General features: G+C 33.8%; 1 protein-coding gene and 1 pseudogene across 3 annotated transcripts in view; both read right to left on the bottom strand.

Annotated features, from left to right (window-relative positions):
• SMAD9 (SMAD family member 9) overlaps positions 1 to 23578 on the bottom strand; it is a 108543-nt gene that overhangs the window by 42269 nt on the left and 42696 nt on the right. The gene's annotated exons all lie outside the window — the stretch shown is intronic.
• LOC116422766 lies at positions 1163 to 3579 on the bottom strand (annotated as a pseudogene).

The following is a 23578-nucleotide window of genomic DNA, read 5'->3' as shown; positions in this document are numbered from 1 at the left end:
TTGTAATCTATAAATTGGAAATACCAAATAGCATTACAAAAAATTGAATTTATTCTAATAAACAGGAAATGTTTGGTTATATGAGAGTTATTTCTGAATCGTCTATTAAGATAAAAATTAAAAGCAACAACCAGCTAAAAGAAAGAATTAAAAAAATGAAAAGATAGAGCACTCTCAGGCAACCCCAACTTGTTCTATTTAAATAAGTTAATGATGGCAATAAATAGGAAAAGACAAAAGGATGAGCATCAACACAGGCCATCATTTCCTAAGGAAGCTTAACTGATACAAATCAATAGCCACAATGAGGAAACTATGAATCTTTAAGCCACCTTAGCCAGGAAACATACTAGATGTTCTCACCAAGATGATATTATGGCAGCCAAGGGTAACACTAATTTAAAATATAAATCAATTTATAAAATTTTACAAAGGAAGATAATGAGCAATACTGCCTCATAAAATAGTGAAGCACCAGTAGAGAAAAAAACAAGTTTACTGAAAGCTTAATGACTCAACTAATTATCCTAAAGGCATTTAAGGATGAAACTAGAAAAAGAGTCATCAACTGAAAAAGGAAAAGAATTATAACTAATTCGACGTTGATTGTTTTTCAATCACATTTGACTTTGTAATCCTATTTGATGTTTTCTTGGCAAACAACTGGAATGGTTTTCCCTTTCTGTCTCCAGATCATTTTACAGATGAAGAATTGAAGCAAATGGGGTTAAGTCATTTGCCTGGAGTCACACAGCTGTTAAGTATCTGAGGCTGGATTTGAGCTCTTGAAGATGAGTCTTCCTGATTCCAGATCTGGTACTTTTATCCACTGTGACCTCTAGTTGCCAATTAATTCAATAACAAACTCATTTTTTAAAAATTACTATCAGGGGATAAAGTTGAATAATGATATCACATTCCCTCATATGCTTCATGGAGAAAATTGAAGCACTGAAAAAAACAGTCATAGAAAAACCAATTGGATCAGACTTTGGAAAGAGAGTCCTTGCCTCTGTTTGATGTAGTTTCCTCAACTGTAAAATGGGTATAATAATAGCTTCCAAGGTTGTTGTGAGGATCAAATGAGATAATTTTAGTAAAGCACTTAGCACAATGCCTGACACACAGAAAGTACTTAATAACTATGCATTTCCTTCCTTCCTTCCCTTTTGCTTCTTCTAAATTTTCCCTATATAAATAGCACCTCTAATACTTTAAAGTTCATTCAAAATATATTTATCTCCCAATGAACATTCTGGTGGTTATTATCTTCTGGTCTTCAGGACATTTCCCTTCCATCCTCAGTGTTAGTCTTTGATTCACAGACTTTTGCTCTTCCCCAAGTCCTGCCATAATAGGGACTTATATATATATATATACACATAGACACATATGGTATATAGAGGTTCTCTCTCAAACATTCTTTCCTCCAAGTTCCTCAACTTATTCATTTCCCATAATTCTTCCATCATGCTTTAACTACATACAGAAATGATCACATCCTTGATATTAATTATTATGACCCTCAAGTTTTCCAATTCCATGAACTCTGAAACTCATTTATCTAATCATAATCCATTATTCCCATTTTTCTTCTACTTTACCACACTTAATTTTGTTCTTTGTCCTGTGACCTCCAATCCAATTCTTTTCCAGGCCATTACTCTTGTATTGGATACACTTTCTCCTCTCTATCTTTACTCCTCAGTGAAGCAGTTCAGTTCTTTACCTCTTTATTTTATTGCAAATATATTCCTATTCCAGGCTCTAACAACTTTCACCATTTGGTCTTTGCTCTTATACACATGATGTAGAACAAAGCTAGAGAAAAACAAACCTAACAGAATCTAGTATAAATATATGTTACATAACTTTAACCAAGAGGGTTCCTTACTGCTTACATATATATATGTCTTCTCCATCCTCAAAAAAAAATCTTTATCTGCCACTTATATATATGCTAATGGTTATCTGATCTTATTAAGTTCTATCTATGCTCTCTGCTAACCTCTAGTCTCATATCTCCACTTCCTACTTGAAATTTCAAATTGGATAACTCAAAGACATCTTAAACTCAACATATCCAAAACTGAACTTATCATGTTCCTCTTATCTGTCCCCTCTCCTTTAATTCTCTATCACTTTTAAAGGCATCTTCCCAGTTACTCAGACTAGCAACCAGGAATGATCCTAAATTCCTTGTTCTCATTTCCATATTCAATCTGTTGCCCCGTCCTATTGAGTTCACCTTTACAATATTCTCCTCTGACATTGTCACCATACTGGTATAATCCCTCACATTTGGGTGATTCCAGTAGCCTGTTAATTGATTTCCCTGCATCAAGTCTCTCCACTCTAGTCATTTATCTATCAAAGTGATTCAGTATGAGTCCTGCCAGTGGGCACTCCTACCCCAACTCTAGTGGCTCCATATAATCTCTAGGATCAAACATAAAATCCCCATTTTGGATTTTAAAGTCTTTATTAATCTGACCTCTTCCTACCTTTCCAGTCTTCTTATACCCCTCTTTTTGTTTTTAATATTTCTTTTCACTTTTATTTGCATTGTCATATTTATTCCCATGCCACAAGCTTTAGTTTTTCCATTTCTGGTTTAGGAACAATTTGTTCCTTTTCAGTAAATATCATCTCAATATGGCAAGGAGAATTCATGTATGAGTTGATTTAACCATGAGCCCTATAAGTACATCTTTGCGTTTTGGGCACTTTGTTAACCTAGATATGCTCTATGACAAGGAATCCACATCCATATTCTTCAATTATGCACTACTCTCTGCATTTTTAAGCATACATAGTAAGAACTCAGCACTTTTTGGGCCATCGACCCTGTCTCCAACCCCATTGTTTAGCCTGAGCACACCTGCCAACTCCATCATTATATTGGCAAAAGAGAATACATTATTTTTTCAAGATAACATCTTCAAATACTTAGTAGCTTTTCAGATATGCATGCCCTTCTTGATAGCCTGGGCTGCTTCATAGGTGATCTTCAAGTGAACCCAGACATTTGAGCCCCTTAACTTGCATGATTTTGTGGGGTTTTCTGGATCAAGAGAATGCCTCACCATTTCAAATGATGGCCTAGGACAGCTGAAGGCCTTCTTTTTCCTTAATCCCCACTAAGTATTCTACAATCCAGTGCCACTGGTATCATTGGTATGTCTCATCTTTCCAAGAGACTCCATCCCTGACTCCAAATTTTCATTGGCTGTCATTTATCCCTAGAACTATCTCCCTCCTTATCTCTGTCCCTTGGCTTCTCTGGTTTTCTTTAATTCTCAAAGTAAAATCTCAAGTAAAATCAAGTAAAATGTGTTACAAGAAGTCTTTCTAATTCCTCCTTAATGGCAATGCCTTCCCTATGAAATTATCTCCAATTGTGTTTGTTGCTAGATAGACAGATAGCATTTAGTGCAATGTTTGCATGAAGCAAGCACTTAATAAGTGCTTATTAAGTTGACTTGAAGAGAGCACTTAGGTAGACAGAGTGTCAGGTTTGAAGGAAGACTCGTCATTTTCCTGAGTTCAAATCTGGCCTCATACTTATTTATGTGATTCTGGGCCAGTCACTTATCCCTGTTTGCCTCAGTTTCCTCATCAATAACATGAACTGGGGAAAGAAAAGGCAAACCCCTCTACTATCTTTGCCAAGAAAATCCCAACTGAGATCACAAAGAGTTAAATATGACTAAACAACAACAACAAATTTGACTTGACTATTCACAGAGGAGGGTTCTATTAGAATCAAACAATTTTTAGGGTTACACAGTGATAATCTCAAGATACCTGAAAGAGGGAAGGATACTAAATGCTTAGAATAAAATTACAGACATTATTATTATAATTCCTAAAATAGTGACCAAGAAAATTTCAGTTACTCGACCCATGTATTTCCTTTTCTATCTCCATAAAAAATGTTTGTGTAATGTATAAGAATGCTATTCTTAAAGTGTGATAAAGAAATGGGCAGATTTTCATTAAAAATATTCTAAAGCAGTCTACATCTTTAAAGTCTCTTAGCTGACTAAAAGCTACAGAGAATGAAGTAAATTGTTGCTCTTATTGCTTATTTATTATTTTTAAAATCATTTAATTCAACATCTTTTTTTATTATAATAACTTTTTATTGACAGAACCCATGCCAGGATAATTTTTTACAACATTATCCCTTGCACTCACTTCTGTTCCGATTTTTCCCCTCTCTCCCTCCAACTCCTCCCCTAAATGGCAAGCAGTCCTATATATGTTGAATATGTTGCAGTATATTCTAGATACAATATGTGTGCAGAACCAAACTGTTCTCTTTCAACATCTTAAAAGCTTTTCTCTAAAAACTATCTTTTATCCACATATCAAAATCACACAATGATCCTTGAAAATTATAAAAAGACAATGAGCACCAGGTTATTTTTTTCCTTACTAATAAAACAAGAAAAATAACAATACTTATATCTACCTATACCTCCTAGAGTAATTAGGAAGATCAAATGAGATAATACATGTGTATCTTTTTGCAAATGTTAAAAGTATCACAAAGGTGGTATATTTCCAAAGAGATCATAAAAGAGAGGAAAGGATCCACATGTGCAAAAATGTTTGTAGTAGGAACTGAAAACTGAGTGGAAAGTCCATCAATTGGGAAATGGTTGAATAAGTTACGGTATATGAAATGTAATAGAATATTACTGTTCTATAATAAATGATGAGCAGGCTGATTTCAGAAATGCCTGGAAAGACCTGCACAAACTGATTCTGAGTTAAGCAAGCAGAACAGTAGCAACAAGATTATTGATGATCAACTGTAACAAACTTGGCTCTTCTGAACAATGTAGTGATTCAAGGCAACTCCAATAGTTTTGGGATGGAAAATACTATCTGTATTCAGAGATTGAACTATGGAGACTGAATATGAATCAAAGCATAGTATTTTTACTTTTTGTTTTTTCTTTCTTGTGGATTTTTCCCTTTTGGTCTGATTTTTCTTGCACAATATGACAAAAATGGAAACATTTATTTTTAAAATTATTACAGCTTTTTATTTACAAAACATATGGATGAGTAATTTTTCAACAATCCAATACATGTTAAATATGTTAAAATATATGTTGAATCCAATATATGTATACATATTTATACAATTATTTTGCTGCACAAGAAAAATCGAATCTAGAAAGAATAAAAAACTTGAGAAGGAAAACAGAAATGCAAGTAAACAATAACAGAAAGAGTGAAAATGCTATGTTGTGGCTCACACTTAGTTCCCATAGTCCTCTCTTTGTGTGTAGATGGCTCTCTTTATTACCGAACAATTGCAACTGGCTTGAATCAACTCATTGTTGAAGAAGAAATATATTTACATGTTATGGAAATATATTTAAAAGAATTGCAAATATTTAACCTATATCAGATTTGTTGCTGTCTTGGGGAGAGGGGAGGAAAATCTGAACACAAAGTCTTTCAAAAGTGAATGATGAAAACTATCTTTACATGTATTTGGAAAATAAAATACTATCAAAAAATTTAAAAAAGAAATGCTATGCTATTTTTATTACTTATATCAAATTTTCTCATAAAAAGCATTTATCATTATCAAAGAAGGTAAGCCCAGAACAGAATTCAAATGGAAGGATTCCCTACAGAGAGTGAAGTCATGCAGAAACTCTTCTTTATTGGCAATATTTTGCTAGTTTGTAGTAAGCTGCAGAATATTTTGCAGTTTCCTAAATAATATTAATAATCACTTAAAAGAAAGAGTTTGACCTAATTATTCACAATGGGTTAAAAAACCCAAATAGATGAAAAATGACTAATACTGTTGTGTCAGTATATATATCTTGGGTAGACAAGTAAGACTGGTGATGAACTGAATTCATTATTGAGTAGAAGAGTAAACTGGATTGGCTTTGACTGTTTTATTAAAAACATTGTTGTTCAACTCCACCCTTTTCTCTAAAGCAAAGAACAATCTTTTAAACAGAATCCTTCTAATAATGTTGCATTGTTATGCAACATATATCACAAGTCATCGCTGTTTGTCCTTCATTCTCAAAGATCACCAAGATATCAGGGAGATAAAGTCATGACATGTGAGTGAACTGGATTTAAATGAGGATGGGCTGTGACTTGGCACCTCCGGAGCCATCTGGGTTCAATGGCAAGATATAGACCAGAACAACTTGAAAAGACCTGGATGAAATGGGAGTTCTTGGCCTTTTTAAGTTAAGGTTTCTAACAAGTCTCAGTTTGACTGAAGCAACACTCAATCAGTGGTTAAGGGTATATAAGAAATGAGATAGAGAATGCCCTCTTTTACCTAGTCAAAAAAAAAAAAAAAACTCCTCTTGGGAGAGGAAGACCCTAAATAATTAAACTTAGAGTTCATCCCAAAAGCAATGAAGATAAACACTCTAGGAATGAGCAGGCTATAGAATATTACCAAAAAATTTCACACAAGACACAATATAAAGGATATAATCAAAACAATCTGTGACTAACAGAGGACATAGGCCTTTCAAATATTAATATTAAGGGATAACTGAGGAATATTGTTCAGATGCTCCAACATTATCCATGTAATATCAAGAAATTTATAGGAAAGATCTTTGTACTTTGGATGTACCCACTGTGGAGGACTTATAGGAAGACATGAAGAACAGTTTCACAGACTAAAGAACTACAGATAGATGGTATTCTGTATTCCTAGAAAGAATACCCACATCAATGAGCTCATAAATGGATGGAAGTATCAATAAATGTATATACTGAATTCTGAGTTCTGCTTTTTTGGCATTTTCTATTATTTTAAAATAGATTTTTCACTTTTCTTTTTCTTCCCCATATTTATAATTCATAGCAACAGCATTATAGACCATTACATTGATGTAACAAAACAAGTCTATTCTCCTACATTATTGCCACATTGCCATATGGGGCTGTTATGGAAAATGTATCTATAAATATTTTTCCACAAATAATTCTTATTTTTTAAAATTACTTCCTTGGGATATAGTCTCAATAATGAGTTAATTGAATCAAATCGTCCAGTCAATTTTATTAGTCTTGTTTGCCAGACCTCTCTCCAGGAAAATTGAAGTTATGTGCAAAGCTCCTAGAAATATTAGCATATACCTATTCTCCACCCCAAACCAAATTTAATTTTTCCAAAATCAAACTACATTTCTTCTTCTGTAAAACTGCTGGCTTAAATAAAGTCTCTCCCGTCTTCCAGAATGTAAAAATTTCATTGATATTTATCTTTTCAGTAACTGACTAACTTATGTATCTTGGAATCAAGTAGCTTATTATCTCCATAATTCACTTTTTTAGTAAATAATAAGGGTAAAATACATTTCTAAATCCAATTATTTGAACTGTTTGAACAAAAGGTGATGCATACACTTAATGTATTCCTCTTGCTATTTTTCCCCTCTTGCTTTTAAAGACTCATTTTGTGATTAAATAAATCATAATGGTTGCTAAAAACAAATATGTTATCAGTTATATGTAGATAAACTATGATTAAACTGAGTTTTTCCACTCATTTTAAAATTTATACATACTCTCTCAATACCACTTGTACTAAGAAAACAAGGAAACATGACATAGATTTCAAACCAAAAACCAACTATTTTTTCTACTTATTTATATTATTATTTAGGATTTTGTTATTAGTCATATGTGGCATAATGGTTAAACCAGGTTAAGTGGCTTAGTTCCACAATATTTCCAGAAATCAAAATTTCTCAGGAAACAAAAGCCAAATACATGCCAGAAATTAAACCTTTATAGCACAAAAACAAAGACAATGCAGCAGCTCCCCCAGTTCTCCATTTCATCAGACTTTTCTCATCTATTTTATAGTACTGACCACATTTTGACTTTTATAACCTCTTATTTCAGTTCTTTCAGTGGAAGGGCAAAGATGAAAGAAGCTGGACTCTTAATAACCGCCTTTCTGAAATTCAAATAATCACAACAGCCTCCCTCACCAGAGCCCAAAATAATGACTTCATCACTATAGGCCAATTAATCAAGCATTAATTAAGTACTTACTATAAGTCAGATACCATACAAAGAAAGCAAAAAATGGTCTCTGACCTCAATTAGCTTACATTCTAAAATGGGAAAGGTGTACACAATAATATATATCTGCAACATACAAAATTAAAAAAAACATATATTTAAAAATACAAGATAATTTTGGTTAGAGGGAGACACTACCATGGCAAAAATATAAAAGGTGCTCTCATAGAAAGTGGCATTCAAAATGGGCTTTGAAGGAAACCAAGAGTTACAGGAGAGAGAGTGCATTCCATATGCACCGACTCAGAGATGTGAGGTACACTCTGGGGTGTGAAGAAAGCAAAGAAAGAAAGTCCAGTTTGACTGGACTGAAGTTTGCGTAGGAGAGGATTAAGTAATAAAGCTGGAACAGTAGGCAGGAGCTAAATTGTGAAGGACTTTAAATGTTACTCCCCTATCCTCCTAACCAGAAGTTCTTTCATCAAACCAGCCTGGTAAAAACTATATAGTTCAAAGCTAAAAACACTAAGATGTCGATAAGGTTTTCATTTATACACAGTGGATGAGTTTGTGTTACAGGCTCCTGATTCTAAATATTTTATTCTTTCATGTTTGTTTTTGGCTAGCCACAATATTAAAGCTCAGTACTGAAACTGTTTTCAAAAATGAAGAAAATGAAAAATAAAATAGAGTAACATATCATTTATATAAATGCACAGAAAAAAAAACAAAGAAGTTCAGAAGGAAACACAAATAAGCAGAATAATTTTGAAAGTAATAGCTTTTATTTATTTTTAAGTAAACTACACATAAGAAAGTGTCACATAAAATCCTTTTTTCCCCATAGAAAAGAATTCTCCCCTGCCTTTTGGTGTTTGAGAAGTTCAGAATTTTAAAAAGTAATAAAAAAAATTTAAATTATCAACATTCAGGATGCTCCATCCTTAAGAGATGGTAGCGACAGGACACATTTTCCAGTCTGTTCTTTCCCTCCTCAAATGGCAACTTGACTTTGGGGGTTATATGACATTTTACATTATTTCACTCTCATTTAGAAATTTAAAGTCCTCTTGCTCTACTACTAGACCACTTCCTGCTGTTAAATTAATATGATTCCTTATCAGGGTTTGTTTCTGATTTCTGAAAAAACAGACTTGATAATATTACCATGGATTCACTTTCTAGCTGATTAGGTTCCAGCTCTAAGGAGTCCTCTTCATTTTGAGACTGAATACAAAGTTTAACTAGTAATAAGAACAACAAGAAAATGATTAAGGAGTGAGGTAAAGAATTCTTTTGGGGTTGTCAGAGTCTTTCTTGATGAAGAAGATAGTAATAGGGATAGCCAGATGATGGCTTAAAGTGCTGGAAACTGAATTCAAATCACTTGAATTCTCTCACCCTCACTTTCCTCATCTGTAGAGATAATAGTAACATCTATCTCTTGGAGATATTAATTTGTGAAAACCAATCAAGATAAATATGTAAAGTGCTACATGTGACATTATTAATAATAATAAGTGTGATTTGTTAGTGCTATCTATGAAATGTTTTACAGTATTCTCTGTGATTTAAGTTAATTTTACATTGCAAGGCTATTGGAGTATTCCAGATAGTAGACATATCTTCTTCAGTGAGTAATAATCATGCAGAAATGAGGGGTATTAAGAAGGCCAAACAACAGTTTATTTTTCCACAGCTGTCCCATTACCACTTTTAGAAAATTTCTGTTTCCTTTATCTTAAGATGTTCTTTTCTTTCAAGTGGTTTTCAAAATTTCCCCCTTTTGGTTAACTCCCAGGAATAAATGTAAAAATGTGGTTTTGACATGAATGTGTGGTGAAACCATTTGTTGATGCAGCAAATGCATTGTTATTCCAGTTTTCCTAACACAGTAGCTCTATCAACTCCATGTGTTCAACATTAGAGTAATTCTTTCTTTGGGAAAAAAATAATCCTTATTCTGACTGTCCCTTCTCTATCATAAAGTCTATCCACAGTCTGCTTCCCATGTGGCTATAGCAAAAATACAGCACTTCATTCTTTTTTTGGAATCTGAGATGAATAATAAGCTCCAACAAAGTGAGCAAAACAACCTCTCATTTTCATGTTTTTAAATAAACCAGACCACTTGAAAGGCAAGCAAGACTGACCACATGCTTTAGAGCAGATGCCATGAAGACATTTTTCCATGCAAAAATGTAATTTACTGGGGCCAAATAAATGTCTGGGTTTTTTTTAAAGCCTTTAAGTTCCAATGATCAGTTTAAATACAATATAGGTGAATGGGTGGTAAAAGTGCTTTCTACTTGATTGTCACCTTTAAGAAAATGAGTTGGTGCTCTCAATTCCAATACTAACAGAAGGTTGTTCTAAATAGGATGCTGCTTGGCTGCAGACATAAACACTGAGTACCTTTGACTAATTTTGACTGGTATTGTATCTGTCATTTTCCAATACATGTACAAAAAGATAGCCCTAAGACTTGCTCCAGTGTCCAAAAATTATAGAATCACACAGGATCAAGAGCTGGAAAACTCCTCTGGTCTTTCAAATTTCTCTCTTTTACAGCTGAAGAAATTGAGTTCCAGAGAGGTAATGCATTTCCCAAGGTTACATGAGTTATGAATAATTGAACCAGTATTCAACCCAGATTCTCTGATTCCAAACCCATTTTTTTTAATAGCCATACTGCTTCCCTTGCTTTAGAAGCTAAAAGAAAATTGGTCACAAATATTAAATATCTTTTCAAAAATATATTGAAGCCTCACCAAAGTATATCCACAATATAATCAGAAATAAATTCGTCTTTATCTAATCATTAAAAACAAATGGTTGTTTTAACTAATAGTGTAAAGAAGACTGATTAGGAATCTATTTTCTAAGGCATCTACCAAAAGAAAACCTTTTTATCAGTATTCTTTATACACTGTTCAGCATTATAATTATTACAAGTATAAACAATTTTTTAATTAAAATGGTCCCACTACTTGGCAAAATTTGTAATCATTAACAACCCAAACATTTATTAAGTTATATTAAAGTAGGTACTTATAAGCATTGTTCTAGATTTCTTGAAATTATATGAAAAGCCATACAACATGTGGGGTGCCCATCTGTTATTTCAATTTTTTTTCTATATGACTAATTAACCTTGCTTTTCAATCATATTTCTCTTTAATAATAACTCTTATGATTCCGTGTACTTAATTAATCATTTGGTAATATACCACAAGCTTCTCATGCCTTCCATGAGTTAGGAAAAAACTTCCAGAATGCTGGATAGACTCCCTAGGGCGAATTTATGGAAGAAGATGAATCACAATAGCATAAAATGAGAAGGCATATATAGATGAGTTATAATCTACACTTCTGGAGGGAATATGTATGTCAATGAATCTTGAATCCACTGGAATATTATGAATTAATATTAATAATTTATCAGATTATCATTATTATAATTGCTATCATTCATTTAAACATATTGTATTATTTTATAATCTAAATCTGGAATGAATAGTCTAGTTAACCCCAAGATATAAAAGAGCAAAGTTTGGTTGGTCAGTTGGTCAAAAAACATTTATTAAGCACTCATTGTATACCATTCATGTCAAGCACTTAGGATACAAAGAAAGATAAAAGACAATCCCTACTGTCAAAGGTTCACAGTCTAATTGGGAGACAACATACAAATCACTATGTAGAAAGAAACAAGATATGGAATAAATCAAAAATAACCAAAGAGGGAAGACACTAGAATTCATCAGACCTATAAAAGATAGGACTTTAGATGGAACTTGAAGGAAGACAGAGAAGTCAAGAAGTAAAGAAAAGGTTCAGCTTCTGAAATATATTAGTAGTATGACCATGAAGAAGCCACTTACCTTTCAATGCTCAAGCAACTCTATAAGAAGGTGAGTTGGAAAGCATTGAGGACCTGTAATGAAGCAGCAATTATCAAACTTTTTGGTATTAAGACCCTTTATATTCTTGAAAATCATTGAAGACCCCCCCAAGATCTTTTATTAAAATGTAGGTTATGTCTATCAATATTTACTGTATTGAAAATGAAAAATGATACTTTTTTGTTTGGTGAGGCAATTGGGGTTACGTATCTTGCCCAGTCACACAGCTAGGAAGTATTAAGTGTCTGAGACAAGATTTGAACTCAGGTCCTCCTGACTTCAGAGCTGGTGCTCTGACCACCATGCCACCTAGCTGCCCCTAAATGATACATTTTTAAAACATTAATTAATTCTTTAAAAAAATAATAAACTAATTACATGATACTATAAATGACATCTTCATGAAAAAATTATTTTCTAAAATGAAAAAGGAAAACTATTATTTTTTATATATTTTTATAAATCTTTTAAATATCTGGCTAGCTACAAAAAAAGCTGGATTCTCATATCTGCTTCTACATTGAATTTGTTGTGATATGTATGAAGGCAATGTAAGTGGAAAACAAAGGAGTACTGCATTTTAATAGGCAAACAATATTATTATTGCCAGTTAAATCTCCATTAATGAACATAATGAATCTTATAAATTTTACATGCATTCAAATTCTCATTTGTTGAAGTTATTATGAAAAATATTGTAACTGATTCCAGACCAATGACAATATGCAGTATAAATTCAAATAATGAGACCACTTTATGGGACTTATTATTTGTATTAATCAGAGACCTAACTGTATTACAATGAAAATAGTATTAGCCTTTCAAATCTCCTGAAAGAAGTTAAGAACCCCTAGTCTCAGAAGTTTTCTCATTGAGATTTCCCATCAAGAAATCACAGATCTAAATTTTTAAAGATTCAATTGATATATTTAATAAAATTTCTATGCTGAATGGATTAAATTATTACTTTAAAAAAAACAATATTTACAATGAACATTGTTTTAAAGAACAAAGTCATACCCAAGTCATTGCAGAGTTGTGATCTGTTTCTCTAAAGGAATTACCCATATAAGTGAAATTGCAGGTAGTTTAAAGTTTTAAATGCATATACTTACAACATAAAATTGAAAAGGATATTGAAGTTTTATCCTAATTTAAACTTTGTTCTTCAATTATTAATAACAAATTAATTAGGTTTTACTATCATTTTCAATAATGCTACGAATATTACATTAGATACAATGGTTTTTTTTATTGTGGAAAACAGGAAAAATGCAGTTCAAAATGGACCTGTGACTTCATATTTTGGGAAAGAGAAGGAATCAGCTTGGTAAAGTAGAAATAGTTCAACTCCCTGCTCTGCTACTCAATTAGGTAAGTGTTTTGACCTCCCTGGAACTCAGTTGTTTTTACCTATAAAACAGAGTGTTAGAGTAAATGATCTCTAAAATCATTTTGAATTTTAAATCCCATTAACTCATAATTCTATAATTGTATCCAGAGATTCTTACATATTGAGAAAGTAATTATAACACTGTATATCTGTTCTCCAATTAGTCATTGGTTCAAAGGCCAAATCCCTCTGATTGTCCTGCCATGACTCTGCAAGAAAATCTATATTATTGGAGAGAAGGGGAAGAAGAAGAGGAAGAAGAGAAGGAGGAGGAAGAGGAGGAGGAAGAGAAACAGGAGGAGTAGGAAGAACAGGAGAAGGAAGAGGAGGAGCAGGAGGAGGAGAAGGACAAAGAAAGAAGAGGAGGAGCAGGAGGAGGAGCAGGAGGAAGAGAAGAAACAGGAGGAGGAAGAGGAGGAGGAGAAAGAGGAGGAGAAGGAGGAGAAGCAGGAGGGGCAGGAAGGACAAGAGGAGGAGGATTAGATGAGAGATTCCCTATCCCTTAAATGATTGGTGAGACGACTCATCTAAGGGAAGTATAAGCTTTTCCATTTAAAAAGTAAGACACTGATCACAGAGAAGAAAGCCCTTTCAGTCCTTGAGAAGTGTAGTCAAGGAAGGGTCTGAGTAGTTCTAATTAAAGATTAACGGTTCAAATTGACCATTGTCCTAAAATGTTAACCCAACTTTTTTTTTTTTTTTTGGGGGGGGAGGTATTTTCTTTGTGTTTATTTTTTCCAGAGGCTGGAAGTTCACTGACTCAAAGACTCAACTCCTCCCAAATTTGATCAGCATGTAAGCTTTGGCCTGTTCCATTTTTCTGATGTAGGCAAATTCATGATTCCTTAGACATTCTGATCTCCCCATACCTCAATTCTGGAGTCTCAGTATATCAGTATGAGATTCACTGTGGACAAATGATCTGCTTTAGCTTGATTATATCTCAGAACTCCTGAACTCAAGTGATCTGGCAGTCTCAGTCTTCTCCAGTAATAAGGATTACAGGTTTGGGTCACCAGGCCTGGTCCAAAACAGAATTCTGGCATAATGTGACTTTTTTTTTTTATTTAGGATTCCTATAAATTTTACCTCAAATTGTCTTGATTCAGGGAGATGTCCAAGGTATAGGAAGGAAGTGGGATGGGGGAAGGAAGAGGCTAGATTGATTCAAAAGTTTCCCTCTTTGGATTTAAAATATTGTTAAATTAATTAAAAATTATTTCTGACAGACTTTTTCTAAAATGCAGATTACAGAATTAATATTCTTTCTTCAATGGGAACAAAAGACTATTTAAACAAGAAAAAAGCCCTGGGCTATGTTTTAATTCCCTATGAGAGAGGGAGGACACAGATTTAGGGGAGAAACAAGAGAAGGACACAGAGATTATAAGTTTCCATATATACTTGAGTGTACACACACAATATGATTCTGAAATCTCTTACTTTCTCAAGCACAGGCTATCAAATTTTTAGCAATCACATACTAATATGGTACAAACTTTATATCAAGCAATCAAGCAGGATCCAAAAGGCAAGTAGCAAAGCATTTAATTGAAGCAGAATAGCTAAGTAAATAATAGAAAAATCCTGCAATAGCATCATTTTTAGATCCCTCCACAAATAGGAGTAAAATTTCCCTGGCTCCCCATTGAGGGAGGGAATACTCCTTAGACAACTTACTCTCCAAGGTGATTGCATCATGACCAGAACACTACTCACTGATTCATCTCTTGGAAAACTGTAGTACCACCTGCTGTTTCTTGACTGCACCTCTCACATCTCTTCTGCATGATTCCACAGATCCCCTAGCCATTTCTGCTCCCTTCGAACTTTAATCTAACCTACTGTTTTGTATCCAAAGTAGCTAATGCACCCACATATCATCTGAAGCAGTTCTGCAAGCATGATACTGCTCCTGTTGCTAATGCCATCTACTAAAGCTAAAGCTATCACCTACTTCCAAAAAGGATCACTATTGAACTGTGAAAACAACCTGGACCAACCCCCTTAATCAACATATTTGCAGTCCTTTGATAGTAAGATCTCATTACATCAAGCTGAAGTACAAAGTGATTACTCAGGTAGCTATTCAGTCTTTTTCTTAACTCACTGGCTTTTCATCAGAAAGACACATACCACCTCTCCCCAGCCTTCATTCTCAGCTCTTCATTCCCAGTACATTTATTATTTTTCAGCTCCCATAATTATCTTCATAATAATGTTCAACTCATGCAACTTGTCTTGAAGTTTCTAGGGCCACAGAGAGGCACCTAACAACCCTGGAATGGGGCATAGCTGAAGAACTTTGCCCTCCACTCCTGCTGCCATTGAAAATGTCTCTATCTATCCCTCATATAAACATATATATCCATCATACCTCTTACTGATATGGAACTTTGCCCTCCTTTCTAGCTACTAAAACATTAGACTATAAGATTCCTAAGAGCTTGTGCTGTTTTTCATCTACCACAGACCATTGTATATATCAGATACTTCACAGGAGTTTGGTAGATGCTAAATAAATAGGGCATATAGAGAAATGTTCATATACCATGAGCGAAAGGAATGGTGAGGTTAGACTGGTATGCTACAATCTACAGTGGAGGATTTTAAATACACTATATCCTAGAGAGGGACAAATACTGACCCAGAGCACATGTGTAGAAAGAAAATATTTTCAATCAGAGTGCATAGAATCATCTCTCTCCACAGGCTAGGGAGGAGAGGAGTTAGCTACACAATTACGATTAATGCAATTCATAGTGTGATCAACCTCAGCTCAAGCTGCTGTGTTGTAATATACTCACCTAGGACAATTAGAAGCAGTAAAGAAACATGTAGAAGTGCCTCCTAAGCCTAAAACGTGCATAATGCTTCATTTCCAAAGATAATGGCTTGAAAATCAGATTTTCAATTGACCAAAGAGGTAGATCATGAAATTTACCATTGTATTTCATTTATCTAGATGTCATTTCTCAAAAAAGAAATCACTTATTTGTAACATAGTTAAGAACCAGAAAGCATTAAAGGTTCTTGAGCAAACTAATGAAGATGCCACAAAGTTCATACAGCAAAGTTTATTCACTTTATTTCTTAGCAAAATCCCTCAGGCCCTAACTTAGAGACTATTTATTCTTAATTTAGAAACAGTTATAACAATATTTATCTGGTTTCCTAGCCAACAACAGATTAGAAGTAGCAAATTATATTGGCAAGGAGGGGAGTTTCCTACACACAGATATAAAGACAATAAGAAATGACAAGACAGACCAGCTATTAATAATTGTGATACATGTGCAAAAATGTTCATGGCAGTCCTTTTTGTAGTGGCAAAAAACTGGAAAATTGAGTGGATGACCATCAGTTGGAGAATGGTTGAATAAGTTATGGTATATGAATGTTATGGAATATTACTGTTCTCTAAGAAATGATCAGCAAGATGGTTTCAGAGACTTGCATGAACTGATGCTAAGTAAAATGAGCAGAATCAGGAGATCATTGTACATGGCAACAAGATTATACAATGATCAATTCTGATGGACATGGCTCTTTTCAACAATGAGATGAATCAGGTCAGTTCTATAGTCTTGTGATGAAGAGAACAATCTACATCCAAAGAGAAGACTTTGTGGATTACACCATAGCATTTCCACTCTTTTTGTTGATGTTTGCTTGCGTTTTATTTTCTTTCTTGTCTTTTTTTCTTTTTGATTTGATTTATCTTGTGCAGCAAGATAAATGTATAAACATGTAGGCATATATTGGAGTTAACATATATTTTACCACATTTAACATATATTGGATTACTTGCCATCTAGGGGAGAGGGTGGGGGGAAGAGGAGAAAATTGGAACACAAGGTTTTGCAAGGGTTAATGTTGAAAAATTATCCATCCATGTATTTTGAAAATAAAAACTTTAATAAAAAATAAAAAATTTTGATAGTTCTGTGGCCATTAAGTATGGGGTAAATAGTTCTGCATCATAACAGGGAAGTGTTATATCACACTCTCACAGTAAAATAACTACTGATACCAAGCTATTAAGAAAATGTTAAATTGTAGTCAGGAAAGGGATAGAAAAGATCATAGGAAATAAAATGGATTTTTTAATTACATAAAATAAAAAGTTCTGCACAGACAAAATCAATGCAAGAGCAAATCTTTAGTCATTTCAATCAATCAATGTGTTTATACACACATATACATACACACACATATGTGTATATCCAGGTACATATATAAATATTACTAGAACTGTGTAAGGTAGTGAGGCCCAGGGTCACACATTCACTAGTTGTCAGAAGCAAGAATTAAACCCAGATCTTCCTAACTCTGAAACCAGTTCTCTTATCCATCCTTTCATATATTTAATATAAATATATGTGTATATGTGTGAGAATAGACAAGAGGCAGTAAGATATAGTTGATAGAGAATTAACTTTGTAGTCAAGAAGATCTGAGTTTAAGCCTTGACTCTGACCTACTGGTCATAGGTCAGGTGATGCTGGGTAAATCGGTCCCCCCTTACCCACAGGTAATACTCTCAGATCATAAGTTTAAGAAAAGCTGCTAGTCTGCATTGGTAAGGGAGTTCATCAGGAATTCTCTATTATACCAGTGAAATCCCAAATCTAGTCCTCCCTTTCTCTAAAAACTACTCATGTAGTTTCTTTATCATATATTTAACCTGACAGGTTTGGCCATGTCATCAATCCTGCTAAAATATATATTTTAGATCCTTATGGTCTTCAGAAGAAAACATGGTCCTCAGGCTGACACTTTCCAAAGTCCTTAATGCTCTACACAATTTGTCTCCAACTACCTCTCTAGATTTATTTAATATTACTACCCTTCAAATACAGTACATTTCTGCCAAATCAGAATACAAACTATTTGCTGGATTCCGCATTCCATCCCCAGGCACCAAACCCTCAGAGTGTTTATCTCCCATGATTGAAGAATACTTACTGTCTTCCCATCTTTGTCTCTTCAAAACTTCAGCTTTCTTCAAAGCTCAACTCAGTTATCACTTTCTAGAGAAATTCTTTCCAATCCCCTAGTTGTTAGTATTTTTACCATCCTCAAATTATGTTCTATTTCTTTTTTATAGATAATATAATCCAGATTTTGCATCCCTATATCACCTAAGATGGAGGCAGCCATGTGGGAGATAGCATGGATCTGCTTTTGGGAAAAGTTATCCTGTATTCCCATGCTAGGTGAGCAGGAGCAGCTTTTTTCAATAGGCTACAAAACCAGAATAGGCTATGTCTTTAAAACAACCAGACTCTCATTCCCCCCTCATACACAGTATTCAAGGGGTGAAGATACTGTTCAACTGAAATTTAAGCATTGTGTTTTGAGCTAGATGTGGGGAATGAGATACTTTCCTCCCTATCCCTTTTAGATTTGTGTCCCTAAGAATAAAGTCTTGGGATTTTGGCCTGTGTTGTTTGTCCTTTCTCATTTCTATTAGCTTGTGGTATTTTCAGACATGGAAAGTCAAGTCAAAATACTGGAATCAGAATTCCAGGACAGATGTTGCTGCCAGCCCTGCACGGAAGTCCTAAGAAGGAAGTTAATGTCCATATCCTTTGATTCAGCAGTGTCCCAAAGATATCATAAAAAAAGGAAAAGGACCCACATGTGCAAAAATGTTTTTAGGAGCTCTTTTTGTAGAGACAAAAAATTGAATGGCTGTCCATCAACTGAGGAATGGCTGAATGAGTTATGGTATAAGTATTTAATGGAATAATTATTATTCCATAAGAAATAATGAACCCACTGATTTCAGGAAAGCCTGATAAGATTTAATTGAACTGATGCTGAGTGATGAGTGGAACCAAGGGGACATTGTACACAGTAATGATAAGACTGTTTGATGATCAACTGTAACAGACATGGCTCTTCTTAATAATTACTTAATTTAGGGTAAATACCAAATACTTAATTCAAGGTAATTCCAATAGACTTAGGATTGAAAATGCCATCTACATCCAGAGAGAGAATTATGAAGAATTACTATGGATCATAGCATTTTCTATCTTTTTTATTTATTTGTTTGTTTTCTTTCTCATCATTTGTTTTCCCTTTTGATCTGATGTTTCTTGTACTACATGACAAATATGAAAATTTGCTTAAAAGAATTGCATGTTTAACCTATATTAAAAAAGAAGGAAATTGAGGTGTGTGGCAAATGATGGGATATGGCTTAAAACCTAGTGGAACCATGCTATATAGGAATGAGTCAATCTAAGAACTTAATCCTCCTTTTCCTCTCCAGAGATAGATTTAGGTAATATAAAGTGTTAGGGATAGTGTTTAAATATTTATTCTGACTTCCTGGCAGTCCACAAAAAAGACACTCCATCTCTCCACTCTAGCCATCTTTCACATCTAGAATGCTCTCTCTCCCTCCTCAACTTTGCCTACTGACTTCTCTGGTTTCCTTTAAGTAGCAACTCAAATCCTTTCTTCTGTACAACTTTTCCAATTCCTCTTAATTTTAGCATCTTCACTCTGTTATTTCCTAGTTTTTCTGTATATATCTTGTTTTGTTTATTTACTAATATATTGTCTTCCTAATTAGATTATAAGTTTCTTGAGGGCAAGAACTCTTTTACATCTTTGTGTATCCCCACTACTTAGAATAATGTCCAGTATGTAATAGATGTTATTGATTAATCATTGCTATATTTTTGAAGTAAATATTCCTTTATAAAAGCTATTCTATTAAGTGGTTAAATCAAACTAGGATGCAAGGAATCTCTAAATTAGAAGAACACCATTGGTTGGGGGTTGAGTCAATGGCAGAGAGATTGATTACCCTCCAGCCCCCTAAAGGGTTCTATAGAACCTTAGTGGAGAGACATCTATCTTTAGGCAACGGGAACCAGAGTAGTCGGTGTCACATGTACATGTTGCATCATGCAACAAAATATAATCTACTTTGGAGGACAGACTTATCTCACTTTTGCCTTTCTAACCCCATTACTTAGTGTACTATATTAGTTACTTTATAAATCGTTGTTAGAAACAAAAAGAATAAGATAAAAAGTGCATAGCAGAGAACAAAAGAAAATCTGTAAGGAAACAAAGAAAAGATGTACAGCTCTGAACACAACGTATAGTATTTAGGCTTTCTTGAAAGGGAAATTTATTGTTTTATATATTAAATCCTTTCCTAATGTTGCGCTGTGCACATGGCAACGGGTTTTTTTTCTATTTTGTATTTGTTTTAAATTTTAAAAAATTAAAAAATAAAAATGAAATATTCCAAAGAGGGGAAAAATAAATGGTTGTTGTGTGAGTCCATAGATAAATGACCATTTAAAAACTTTGTTGCTGAATAAGAAATAACCAGCTATCTAGTTAGAAATAATCTAGCACATTTGCTGGATATAAATTACTTGTATTTCTAGTTTACATGGATATTACCTACTTTAAAAATGTATCATGCCAATCTTACAATTTTATGATTTTTGTTGGATGATGAAGGATACAACAATTGTTTAACTGTGTAACAAATTAAGTTAGTTTCTGTTAGTTTTATCTTACAAAACTTTTGCCCATCAGAACCCAAAACACTTTTTAAAAAACTTTAAAGAATTTTACAAGTGTTCCAACTTTTTTGTGAGTACCCACAGTATTAAATTACAACTTTTAGTCAATGAGTCATTTTTTAAAATGTTCCCAGTGTATCTTTTAGACAGCAGATAAGCTCTATTAGTCTAAATATCAGATGATACACATGAAAAACAGTTCAGCTCAAACGTGGGAAAATAATATTTCTTTTTATTTTTAAAGGAATCTTTAAAAACGTTTTTATAGTTAATAATCTAGCTATTTAGCTCTTCCACCCATAAAGGATGACAAGTTGGTTTAAATGAATGTAAAAACAACCAAGGAGTCCTTGTGGTCAGTACAGAAGGGAGAATAGGACACTTCAGGACAGAGTTGGCACCTTTTAAAGCTTATATAACAACTATAACATTTACACAGTGATTTAAGGTGTGCAAAGCATTTAAACATTTTTATTTTACTCATCACAACAATAAGTAGATACTATTATTATCACCATTGTACACAGGAGGAAGACAGGCATTAAATCACTTGCCCAGGGTCACAAAGCTCCTCTAAGAATATTCCCAGGACAAAGAGGCTGTGGAAGACAGATGAATCAAATGCAGGCCTACTTCCAGGATGATGTTTAAAGAATTCAGTCATTCAGTCAACTATCCTTTAACTATCTACTATATGCCAGGCACTGTGCTAATCTCTGGAGATACAAACAAAAGCAAAAACAATCTCTATTCTCAAGGAGTTCACAGTCTAAAGGGGGAGTTGTTGTTGTTCAGTTGAAACAGTTGTAGCTGACTCTTTTTAACCCCACTTGGGGTTTTCTTGGCAAAGATACCAAAGTGGTTTGCCATTTCCTTCCCCGGATCATTTTACAGATGGAGAAACTGAGGCAAATAGCATTAAGTTTGCTTCAGGGTCACACAGATAATGTTTGCGGTCACATTTGTACTCAGGAATTTGAGTCTTCATGCCCAGTGCTTTACCTGCTATACCACCTAGCTGTCCCTAAAATGGGGCACACAACTTGCAAACAACCATATACAAACAAGATATAGACATTTAAATGTATATAAATGGAGATAATTTACAGAGAATGGGCACTAAAATTAAGGGGGATCAAAAAAGGCTTCTTATAGAAGCTGAAATTTAAGTAGAACAGGACTGGTTATAATCCCACTTTACTTGCTTTTGGTAAATTCATATATGGAGTAAAGTGTCTAGTTAGAGATGTTCTATTTTAGGAAGGACAATGAGAAGTTGAAACACATCCTAAAAGGATTAAGATCATTTCTAGGTCCCAGTCCCTACATAAGGTCTTTCCTGAATTTCCCAGTTGTAATAAGCATCCCTACTCTTGAAATTCCCTTGAATTTCCTATGATAATGATCAGATTTGAAACCATGTCAAACAAGGATCAATTGAAGAAATTGAGGCATATAACCTAGAGGTCTTAACTACGTCATACTGTGAAAATAAAAAGATTTACTCTAAAAAAAAAAATAAAAAGATTTACTCTCCTTGACCCCAAGGATAGAACTAGAATAAATAGACATTATCAGGATATTGATTTTTTTTCCATGTTAAGAAGAATTGTCTAATAATTAAGAGTTCTCCAAAAATAAAATGGGGGTACTTAGTAGGTAGCAAGTTCTCTATTACTAGATATGTACCCCAAGATACTGAATGACTATTTATTGAAGATATTTTAGAAGATATCTTTATTTTTAGTTAGACTAAGGCCCAAAAGTCTATTCTTGGCCCAAAGAAAGGCATCACAATATGGTGAAAAAAGAGCAATGGAATTACACAACCTAATTGATTTCTGAATCCAAAACCTTAACAGGACATAAGGTGGTTTAAGATGGTGAGCCTTACTCAATTTCTGAAAAACAGTTTTCTTTCATAAAATGGGAATAACCTTGGCACAATTCACTTTATAACACTGTCTTGAAAAAAACACATTTTGAAATCAAAATGCTAGAAATATCTGCTGTGATTATTGCATATCCAGAATTATAAGTTTCTATGAGTCACAGCTGTAGTGTCCAGGCTAGCTTTCTGGAGGTCCTCTGGACAAGCTTAGTCTCAGCATGATAGTCACCACGAGGAGGAATAGGAGTCTAATGTCTTTATTGTCTCCTTCACAGTCTGTTCACTCTGACTGACTGACTCTGTTCCCATTTCTCTCAGCCCTTAAATACCCTATTACAATTACATCATTACAGCATACTGAGTATATGCCAACTAGAATGATTATATCATCATATCAAATTAGAGTGATTATATCATTACATTATACTAGATATATGTGAACTAGAGAACCATTATCTCATCAATTCCACTGAGTTAACACCTTGTTGTAAGTATCCTTGTTGAAAGTATACTTCTCCAGAGTTCTGGCCCTCTATAACAGTAGTGAGAGCTAGTAGAATTCTTTCAAGCTGGATACTATTCCAGAAGGTATTGAAATTTATAATTAACATTTATAAGGTGCTCTCAAAGCATTCACTGAACTAAGGACTACAGACTGAAAGGCACATAATATAGAGAAAACACATGCTAATGTGATCTATGCTAGCTGTCAAAATAATTAAAGATAACTTCCAAATCAAAGAAATTCTTTTAAAATTGCCCACAAAGCATTATCTCTCCTAGT

Source organism: Sarcophilus harrisii, chromosome 3 (genome assembly GCF_902635505.1).
Source record: "Sarcophilus harrisii chromosome 3, mSarHar1.11, whole genome shotgun sequence".
Lineage (NCBI taxonomy): Eukaryota > Metazoa > Chordata > Mammalia > Dasyuromorphia > Dasyuridae > Sarcophilus > Sarcophilus harrisii.
Note: the sequence above shows the minus strand (reverse complement) of the source record. Positions and strands in the feature narration are given on the sequence as shown.